Source organism: Mytilus californianus, unplaced genomic scaffold (genome assembly GCF_021869535.1).
Source record: "Mytilus californianus isolate M0D057914Y unplaced genomic scaffold, xbMytCali1.0.p SCAF_9, whole genome shotgun sequence".
Classification (NCBI taxonomy): domain Eukaryota; kingdom Metazoa; phylum Mollusca; class Bivalvia; order Mytilida; family Mytilidae; genus Mytilus; species Mytilus californianus.
The window spans coordinates 5,865,334-5,874,975 of NW_026262745.1; positions in this window are offsets into that span (position 1 = coordinate 5,865,334).

Sequence of the window (9,642 nt, forward strand, 5' to 3'; positions counted from 1 at the left end):
GAAGTCAAGTATTGGCAATACCATCATCCAAGAGAGCTTGGTAAAAGTATCCACATCATTTTAAATCAAATTTTGGAACCAATTTCGAATAATTCTCAAGAAAATATTTCCATATGTTCCAAAATAATATCTTTATTTCACAGTGTCTTCTTTCTCTGTTGAAAGAGCTGAATAAGAATTTTACCAAATATTATTGGTGCAATGGTCAAGCTGAGGTTACTCTCTGCCATTGGTGGATAAGTATAATGTTGTGTTTATTTCAAACCGAGTGGCTAAATGGGTTTGACGTTACAATAACAAATCAGAAGTGTTAAACATATAATTTTTACATGAGAATTTGCTCTAAAGCAATACCATATCAGGATTGATAGAGGTACCTTAGATTTCCTGAAATATTCTGATAACTTAAAAAGAAATAGCTATGATTTAATTGGTTAACCAAGACAGATATAGATAACATTTATCTACACCGTAATTAATATGTATATGTACATAAGAATGTTAATTGTCTGACCAGTATGAAATGAGTCCATAATAATTCCTATTTTATTTAAGTTGTTTTAAGTTTCCGAGTACATCGACTTGACCTTGAATGTTGGCATGTCTTTACATTTTGTTGTTGTGATTAAGCACTATGATAGATGATTAAGGTGCAACATTTTGCACTTAGATATGCTGTACTTATGAAGTTTTACTAATGAATGTTTTTGTTGTTGATTTTACATGAATATAGTACACTTATTTCAAGTATTATGTATATTTATCAAGATTATATTAGTGTCTAGTAGATGCTATTTTTACATTTTTTTGAAGAATCTGTTATGGGCATCGTTTTCCAATGTCAGTATCTGTGTCTATACAAACAACAACTATCTTGTATATATATGTAGTTTATTTATTTGTAAAAAAAATGTACGTAGAATGTTCCAATGTGAACTTCATTAGTTTAAGGCAAGATAAATTTCATTGCTGGTAATCAGGTTTAAAATATAAATTATGCGTTAAGAATAGTTTTCAGGCTGTTTCACTGTTACAAAATCTATAGGACTGTGACTAATTTCAGACTAGAATTGGATAAATAAAATCTGTGTACGCTTACAAAGCACGATTGAGTTTAAGTAGCTCTTTCCACGTTATTTCTTCAAAAAAAATAATACTTGAAATGAATGTTAGATAAAGGTATCAATGATAATTTTTGCATTTTTAAAGAATTCGGATGCATAATTAAATCTCGCACCTGCACACATGCTCACATGTGTTCTACTAGTTCAAACAACGTGGTCCTGACGATTTTTCTTTAAAACATTTATTACTACCTCGTTAAATTTTTCATCAAATCATAATTAAATACATATTTCTGATAATTTAAATCTTTTTGACTAAATTAATTGGATGCAAACCGCTGAAATTAAAAAAAAAAAAAAGACTTTATATAGACTGCTCAATGACTGGTTCAAAATAGTTTACGTAGCCTGGTAAATTTCAGCTGTCAGACAACTAATTAACCTTGATTGTAATGAAGGGTATTAAAGTAGGGTTTGTTTTGATAGTACTTATTCATCATGTCACGTTAATGACTGGAAATGTGTGGCTGTTTAAGGCAAAAGTTCAGGTCAAAAAGATTGCATGAACTTCAATTTTTTTCTGAATAATGTTAAAATGCGTAATATGTCCGTTTCAGGCTCGACACAACAAGTCGAGAAAGTAATTTGCCGGACAAGTTCAGAAAATACGTTTTGGAAGCCCTGCATCATCGGCTGAATGTCCATTGTTTTGGATGTAGTTGACCAATCACAATGTCTTGGTGTATGATTTGAAAATATTACCAAGAATAAATTAGTTTCTAAAACGGTGAATTGAAAATGAGAAAGGGAAGTCTGAGGTAAAATTCATGTATAGTAGTAGTTAAAGCTGTGGTCTGTTCCATAAAATCAGTAAAATGTCTTTTTGTAGTTTTGATGTGTTCTTTAATTGCTGTATCGTTGACATCTAACCTTCAACCCTTTTTTTTACCATAAAGGAAAGCCACCATGAAAAAGAATCTGTTGGTAGTTGATTCAAAACAAACTCTCAGAACTAAAAAAGCCTTAAATTCTATTTTTTTTGTATGGTTGTCTCCCCCTTTGGAAAAAATGCAAATAGTGTGTTTTATGTATGATTCAGGTTCCTCAGAAATTTAGACATAGATATAAGAAGATGTGGCATGAGTGCCAATGAGACAACTCTCCATCCAAGTCAAAATTTATAAAAGTAAACCATTATAGGTCACAGTACGGTCTTCAACACGGAGCATTGGCTCACACCGAACAGTAAGCTATAAAGGGCCCCAAAAATTACTAATGTAAAACCATTCAAACGGGAAAACCAACGGTCTAATCTATATAAAAAACGAGAAACAAGAAACACTTATGAACCACATCAACAAACGACAACTACTGAACATCAGATTCCTGACTTAGGACAGGTGCAAACAAATGCAGCGAGTTTAAACGTTTTAATGGTACCAAACCTTCACCCTTTTTCTGAAACAATAGTGTAACATCACAACATAGAAAGACACACTATAAAATATCAACTGAAATAGCTTAACTCAATCAAAGGACATATTAACACCATTGAACATACACTGAACAAATAAATTTGACCTATGATACAATGTAAATACAAAATAAATAAACTAAGGGAAGAATAATAAAAGTAACATGTTATATCGGTATGAAAGGTTAAATAATTAAAGAAAAACAATATGCTCGAACAAAAATATCAGTCATTTGCAATAACTTTAAACACAGGTAAATGAAAATAATTTTGTTGTTAGGTATACGTGTATAGTTCCAATAGAGAAAGGACATATTTTTACAAAATAAATAATTTTGATGTTCATAGTACGACGTGAAAATTTATAGTAATACCAAACACTTATTAAAGCTGGTATATAGACCAGATATAACCCTGAATAACATTAAATAACAAAAAAGCAATACATTTAGTATCAACAGGTCAAATAAACAAGAAAGTACGATTTGAGAGTACTCGCAGTTACTGACAGCTAGTTAAAAGCCAAAAGAACCGTAGGAAGGGAATTGATCACATACAGGATATAAACGTTAGCGGAGAGATATTCTCGGGAGATAAAGTCATAGAGGGATTCAAGGAACACTTCTGTACCCAGTCTACACTTAAAGAAGAGGCCTTCAGCAACCCTGAGTACCACTTCCAAGTGGAAATGGAAATAAGCAATATCTGCAAAATGGTAGACCAAGAATCGATACGCCCTGTCATAGAAAATGAAGTCCACAAAGCTATATCTACAATAAATAGGAAAACATCTGCAGACTACCACAATATAACTATTGAACATTTCATATATGCTGGAGAAAATATGTTGTCCGCCCTCTTTCAACTCATTAACATTATATTTTCAGAAGGAGATATACCAAAAATTCTGAAAATAGGACTGCTTTCTCCTATATTTAAGAACAAAGGCAGCAAAAATGATGCATTAAACTACCGAGGGATAACTATTTTACCCGTAGTGAGCAAGATAATAGAGGCCATCGTTAGAGACCGGATACAACCAAAAGTGCAAAAGGTGCAAAACCCAACTCAAAGAGGATTCACCAAAGGATCCTCCCCTATGAATGCAGCCCTACCTGTGGAGGAAATGTACCGAATTCTCACCGACAATAAGCAAAACGGTTATCTTGTCTTGCTGGACGCAAAAGCTGCCTTTGACACTGTGGTGCACTCACATCTATTCCGCAGGATGTATCATGCTGGGATTCAAGACAGGACATGGACAATCATTAAGAGTCTGCATCAAAATGCAGAAAGTAGCATAAAATGGTCCGGAAAAACATCAGAGCGTTTCACAGTAGGCATGGGTGTCAGGCAAGGAGGCATACTGAGTACAGACCTGTACAAGTTATACATCAACCCTCTGTTAGACCACTTCCAAAATACAACCTACGGCATGACTATAGGGAATGTCAACACAAACAACACCGGATGTGCAGACGATGTCGCAATATTGAGTACACAATCAACTGATGCTCAAATTATGGTCAACATGGCCCTTGACTTTGCCAACTCAGAAGGATACCAGCTGCAGCCAAAGAAAAGTGTAGTAATTAAAATAAGCGGTAACAGCAATAACACCAAACTGGAAAAAGATAACCTGATGATGGGAAACACACCTATGCCTAATGTTGAGCAGTCTACACACCTTGGGATCATCAGAACTACAACTCGGAAGAACAACATACAAAGTAACACCAACGAAAATATAACAAAGGCAATAAGGAGTGCATACAGTCTACTTGGATCTGGTTTTCATGGACATAATGGCTTGGACCCTGAGTCGCTACTGCACATCTACAAGACGTATATACTTCCCGTGCTACTCTACGGAAGGGAACTACTAACCCCATCCAGTAAGCCACTTGATGCCAACAAGATGCCCTGATCCAGCAGTCTACATACTCACAGGAATTCTCCCGATTGAAGCCCAAATCCACATCAAGACACTAACTTTCTTCAACAATGTCTGCCACCAATCAGAAGAGAGCACCGAGAAAAAGCTTGCCAGGAGACAACTGACAGTCTGCAGTGAGGCTAGTAATAGCTGGTTCATAAACATCAACAAATTGCTACGTCTATACGATCTCAACGAAGCGAATACCTACTTGGCCAATCCAATAAAGAAAACTCAGTGGATCACATTGATAAAGAACGCTGTGATGAAATACTGGAGCACCAAAATTGTACAAATGTCTGAACTATACTTAGGGCTCAAGTACCTGAGCAATCAAAACCTAATCAAGGGAAAACTTCACCCAATCCTCAAACACAAGAGTCACTCCGCGCTAGACAACAGCAGGATCCCTACCAGATTACGCCTTATTACTGGAACTTATGTACTCCAAACAAAACGGATTCAATTCTACAGACAAGAAACAGACCCGACCTGCCTGCTTTGTGGAATGCAAGAGGAAACGCTAGAACATTTTGTAATGCAATGCGAGAAGCTGCAGTCCGTTAGAACAGTGATACTTAAAGAGGTGAATGACATATGGCAAAATGAAATGAATAACACCACAAGATTCCATGACTTGAACATCACAACACAAATGCAATTGCTCCTTGACAGTGCAAAACTCATCAACCTAAATAAATATAACTCAGCCAGCGCAGCCCGTTTGGAAAACCATTCCAGAAACCTTTTCTTCAAGCTGCATATAAAGAGAAATGTACTGTTGGACGAAAGGAATTAGAGGCACAGCGTAGAAGATAAACTAGCATGGAGAGGGGAGGGGTAGGGAGACCATTGACTCTGGGTCATAAACCACCGGCTTGCCTACAGATTCCTAGTGAACATACTTTTAGACTTTACCGTACATATACTTTTATCACGATATGGTAATCCTGTGTGAACACTGAACTTTTAGATTTTAAAAAGCAAATATTTTTAGAACATTGAACTTTAACTATGATACGTTTTAATCAGGCAAAGCCGCTCTATATATATTCTGTATGTGATAGTGAGGGGATTTTAGATTTTAAACGATTAATAAGGTGTCGCTTTTATATATTACCGCAAAATCCCGTGTGGAAAGACTTGTTTTAACTTTGAAAAAATCGCCATGAACTTTTAATTATAACATATATAACTTTTTAAAATGTCGGGAGGTGTCGTTGCGGATTGCAAATACTATCTTTAACGATACTCATATATGTAAATAATGTACATAATGGTGGAAGGATGATCCAAAAATTCATGGATAAATTGTGGTGATGGGATCCACATTCACAGCACCATTGTAAATAATGAGCACCGCCACCCAAAGCACCTGTTCAACACACAGAACATGTGTGGTTCTCCTTTGAAGGGGGTAAAGATACAGAGGTAAGGTAAGGTAATAATAAAAAATCATGCATCAGAGACTAAAATCAACTAAAACACATCCCAGGGATTTAGTATTTTAACGTCATGGACAGTCAAAGAAGACATGACTAGTGCAATGCCAAAAATAAATGTATCGACAGGCAGTAGGATAGTTAGGAGTTTAACCTCTTTATAGATCAAAACGAACGTGGGTGTGTCTTTATACATCCCGTTTGAAAAGAATACAAATTTAGTTATGTTTAATTTGCTGATGACAAAATCGATATTAGTGCCAATGTAAACTATATTCAAAGATCTAATTACAACATTGGTAAGATAAACTTTACTAATAAGTTTGTTTAAAGGTTCGATAAGTTTAAACGGATCACATAGTGATTTCCGCACTCTAAGTACAATATTACCGTAAAATTTAGGATGTGAAATACCGTTTTTAATCAGTTTTCTACAAGTACAGCCAAATTTACTAATCAAATCTTTGTATCTATGAAAGAACTTAGCAAAAGTTTTACGTAATTTATGGTAACGAAATCCCTGATTTAATAATTTACCAGTGATGTATTGATTACGTTCGTTAAAATCTATGACATCACTACACACACGGGCATAACGAACGAGTTGGGATATATTAACACCGTATGATGGAGCCAAAGGAACATCGCCGTCTAAAAAAGGAAAATTAACAATAGGAAATGAAACATCGTCTCTTTTGTCGTAAATTTTCGTATGGAGTTTTCCTTTAGAGATTGAAATGTCTAAATCCAGAAAAGGACAACTACTGCTGTTTATGTTAGATTTAGTTAAAGTAAGTTCTATTGGGTAAATTTCGGTAGTATATTTAGAGAACTCTGGATTATTTAACGAAAAAATATCATCTAGATAACGGAAGGTATTGTTGAATGTATCAACCAAATGTAACAATGACGTGTCTTTACTGAGTTTGGTCATAAACTGAGATTCATAGCAATACAGGAATAAATCTGCTATTAAAGGGGCGCAGTTAGTGCCCATTGGAATACCTACTACTTGTCGATACACTTTATCGCCGAAACGTACATATATGTTGTCCAGGAGAAAATTTAAAGCTTCAATCATATCTTAACATTTCCAGTAAGTGTATCTAGCATACTTTCCTTTTTCGTTACAGAAAAAGGCTTTAAACGAGTTACAGCAAATAAATTTGTAATGAGATTTTTCAAAAGACCATTTAATTAAATATGAAAACTTTTTCTTGTATTATCACAGTACAATGACTTCCAGTAGTCCAAAGTTATGATAGCAAAGTAATAGGCTTCTGTACATTTTTGACACAAAAATTTTAATAGAAAATATGCTTTGCATCCCATATTTTATTTATCTTTGAATTTTATTAATATAATTTTTTTCGTCATCAGCTACTTGCATACAAGTCTTAGGAATAATTTTTTAAAACTGTGCTTTTGCATCATTAGAGAAACATCAAAATAACACCAGCAACAGTACAAAATGTATATCCAATTTCAAAAATTAATGAATGAATTATTTGAGACTGAAAATTTGTATGTATTTATCTTATTCATATGTATGTATAAAAAGAAAAGGTATAACAAGGCCACTCTTTTCCCCTTTTATTTGGAAACCTCAAAACTTTATTAATCTGTTAGATTTTTATGCTTCAGAAAAAAAAACCTTATCTGTCAGGTCTTTATTATTCATGTTATTTAACAATATATTTGAATTTCTATATATATTTTCAACAGTGTACTGAAAGAAAAACTGTCAATAATTATTATTATTTATATATAAACAGTAGACATAATTACTTACATCCACTTCATTTGAACTTTGGTGGACAGTTGTCTCATTGGCAATCATACCACATCTCCTTATTTTTATATAGTAATCAAGATATGTTCCAGAATTTCTTTTTAAAAAATGTTGACTATGCACAGTTGCTATAAATTTAGGGTTTTTGGATGTTTCTTTTCTGCAAAAATGAATGCTGTATGTATGTCATTAATTAAATTTTCATTGTCATTCTGTATTTCCGGCATTAGTTAATTTTGGGTACTTGGAAATTTTGTCAATAAGGCTGAATATGATTTTTTTTTTTTTGGGGGGGGGGGGGGGGGTCGTTGTAACATCAGTTTTGACAGTCCCATTCTAAGACAGTCAAATTATATTCATATGGCATTATTAAAGTATTTTAAAAGAATATACATTTTCAAAAGTTTTCGGGGCATAATGTTAGGTCTTATCATAGATATATGTTATTACTCATGTAAGTAATGGAGCACTGTTAGGATGAAATCAAATGGTTTACTTTAGTGTCGCTCTTTATTTACTTTTGTTTCGGTCTTTGTTTTGTTCATTTATCTTATTGTGAGGAAGTCTTATATTGTTAATATTTTTTGGGTAAGAAAATTTATCATTTGGAAATTTTCGTTTATCTGTTACTCAAATGAAAAATTGATGGTTGTTTAAAAAGGAGTAATATATTGCTCTGACATTTTTGGAAAATTTTACCATTATCTATCTTTTATTAATGAAACACTTTTTTTTCTCTATTGAATTGCAGATATGTATCAAGACTTTTGTTTAGTAATTTAAAATATAGAAGTTTTGGTAAACAGGGTAATATTATACACCTATTGACTGGTTATGAGGGTAATAGCAAGTTTGTTGTCCCTGAGATACCAACTATTGCTCGAGGCGAAGCCGAGGGCAATAGTTAATATCAAAGGGACAACAAACTTGCTATTACACTCATAACCAGTCATTAAGTGTTTATTATACCGAACAAAACATCTTTCTAAAAAGTTTACATACACCACTTTAAAAATACACCCAAATAGTCACTTAAACATGAACAAGATGAACTATTTGGTTCCTTTTGCCCATGTGGTATTTGTAAATATCTTATTTACTGTAATCAAGACCAGGAATCCTTGTGTAATAATTCCCGTGCACATAATAAATGCTAGCTAAAATATATTACCGTTTACCAAAGCAATCACAGATAATGAAGACGACGACAGTCCCATACCATACATTTGTTTTGTTTTAGGTCTTAAAATATGTAGTTTTTCTTTTTCTTTTTTAAATGCTTCTTGTAAGTATATACATGTAAATTTGAAATTACGACGACAGACACATACTGATTTTACCGTTTACAATATTTCAGAGTTGAACGCGTTGCCAAGTTCTCAAAGCAAAGCATAATAGTCAATGACGCCATTGTTGTCCAATGAAAAAATAGTATGAAAAAATCCGGGAAATATGTTGATAAAACTATTAACCGGGGTAATAGTCTTTGAAACTATTGACTGGCAAATAGTCTGTGGAATGAAATAGCACAAATATTTCATTCTTTTTTTATATAGAAAAAACATACTGAGGTATAATAATAAGTTCTACTGATTATTTTAGGCTTGACCTGAATATATTATTTTGTACAATACAGTACTGAAAATATGCTTTCCCCAGAAACTGTGTATTCAATTTTACGGAATATAACCCATAAAGTTGACCCTCAAAATGAAAGAATATATCAGGAAGTTAAATGACAATTGTTAACTTCAAACTTTAGTCTCAGAGACAGTAAACATGCTTGAACTAATGGATAAATTGCTGGTTATAATTGATTTTTCTATCAAACAATTTAAAGGTGACAGTGAGATCAGGTTGTGATGAGAGACCAAAAGTCCAAGTAATATGAGGTGTTGGGATATTGTGTGTGAAAGGAGACTGAATCTGCTTTC